The 1,979-nt window shown below is 46.7% G+C and overlaps 1 long non-coding RNA gene across 1 annotated transcript in view; it reads right to left on the bottom strand.

Annotated features, from left to right (window-relative positions):
* Window positions 1-1,114: 1,114 nt before the first annotated feature.
* Window positions 1,115-1,979, bottom strand: part of LOC125486088 — a 5,080-nt gene continuing 4,215 nt past the window's right edge. The window contains exon 3 of the long non-coding RNA XR_007264775.1: window positions 1,115-1,839. This is a non-coding gene — a long non-coding RNA (uncharacterized LOC125486088). The remainder of the gene's footprint in view (window positions 1,840-1,979) is intronic.

Raw genomic sequence — 1,979 nt, 5'->3', positions numbered from 1 at the left:
ATCCAGGAGGCTGCAGGTAACAGCTGTAATGTGCTGTGACAGTTTGAATCTCCTGATGCATTAGTATGCAGACCTGGGGAGAGAGCCAACCCCCTGAATGCAGAGTCTGTGCCAGGCATCTTGCCTTCTTCTGGATGAATCTTGGTATCCTCCTGGTTACTCTGTGGAGTGGGCATGTTCCTGAAGACAAGGCACAAGCTGTTGCTCCTCTTGCTTGCTGCTGATGCTGTTGACAGTAGTATAACTTCTGGTCTTGCCCTCGAATGGAGGTGACACCACACTAGCTGAGGTGAAGGCTGACAGCTGGGAAGTATAGCCAAGGATGAGGGAAGGAAGAGACAGATAAGTACCTTCCGAGGAGATGGCAATCACCAGCCAAGCAGTGATGCACTCCTTGAGAGAACAATTCTTTGAACAGCAAGCATCTCAGCTGGTCATGGTCAGAGCTCTGCAGAGTGACTGATCAAAGGCTTCCCAGCTTATCTGTCAGGTGTTTCCATTATGTGTGCAACTCGGTGACCCTGTGCAGATGGGGTATTTAAACTGTGCACTGTTCATAAATAAGGGACTTGTTAAAAATTGTATTAATTGCTTTTTTTAATCATTTGCCTTCATGGTTCACAGAATTTCTACAGTGTTGAACCAGGCCCTCTGGCCCAACAAGTCCACACTGACCTTCAGAGCATCCCACCCAGACCCATCCCCCTATAACCTTTTTTCTGATGAAGGGTCTAGGCCCGAAACGTCAGCCTCTCTGCTCCTATGATGCTGCTTGGCCTGCTGTGTTCATCCAGCCCTGCACCTTGTTGTCTCGGATTCTCCAGCATCTGCAGTTCCTACTACCCCTATAACCTACACATCCCTGAACACTATGGGAAATTTAGCATGGCCAATCCACCTAGCATGCACATCTATGGACTGTGGGAGGAAACTGGAGCACCCGGAGGAAACCCACACAGACACAGAGAAAATGTGCAAACTCCACACAGACAGTTGCCCAAGGATGGAATTGAACCCAGGTCCTTGGCACTGTGAGGCAGCAGTGCTAACCACTGTGCCACCGTTCATCACAGGATTTGGAATTTGACCTGTGGAAAGCCAGAAGGAGGTGGGATGACTTTGAGACGCCAACATCCTTTCCCAGTACTCTCTCACTCCAGATGCTATTTAATTTTCCCCCAATCTGGGGTAAGATGCTCAGTTTATATTATTAACAGAGCTCCCAAACAGCTGACAAAGAGGAACATCAAAGCTTCCAAAATTGCTGGATTTCCTCAAAATGCCATTTTCATGATTTTTACTATATTCATTCATGAGATGTGGGAATTGCCAGCTGGGCCAGAATTTATCTCCTTTTTCCTATTTCCTAATTACCCTTGAGAACATGGTGGTGAGCTGCCTTCTTGAACTGCGGTGATCCCCTTGATATAGGAGCACTCACAATTCCAGTAGGAAGATAGTCCCAGTATTTTGACCCAGTGACACTGAAAGAAAGGTGATATATTTCCAACACTGAAGAGTGAGGGACTTGGAGGAGAAACTGCAGGTGATGGTGTTGCCATGTATCTGCTGTCCTTATCCTTCAAAATGGTAGTAGTTGTGGGTTTAGAAGGTGATGTCTGAGGAGTCTTGATGAATTTTTGCTGTGCATTTTGGAGATGGTGTACACTGTTGCCAGTGGGCATCAGAGGCAGAGGAGTTTAATGTCTGTGGATGTAATGCCAATCAAGCGGACTGCTTTGTCTTGGATGGTGTCAAGTTTCTTGAGTATTGTTGGCGCTGTCATTTGTTGGGTGCTATACCCATAGCTCATGATGACTCATCCCATTTCAGTGAAACCTAAAAAAAACGTAAGGATAAAAATGGAGATAGTAGGAACTGCAGATGCTGGAGAATCTGAGATAACAAGGTGTGGAGCTGGATGAACACAGCAGGCCAAGCAGCATCAGAGGAGCAGAAAGGCTGACGTTTTGGGCCTA

Source organism: Rhincodon typus, chromosome 25 (genome assembly GCF_021869965.1).
Source record: "Rhincodon typus isolate 14 chromosome 25, sRhiTyp1.1, whole genome shotgun sequence".
NCBI lineage: Eukaryota > Metazoa > Chordata > Chondrichthyes > Orectolobiformes > Rhincodontidae > Rhincodon > Rhincodon typus.
The sequence above is the reverse complement of the archived record's forward strand: the minus strand, read 5'-3'. Positions and strand labels throughout refer to the sequence as shown.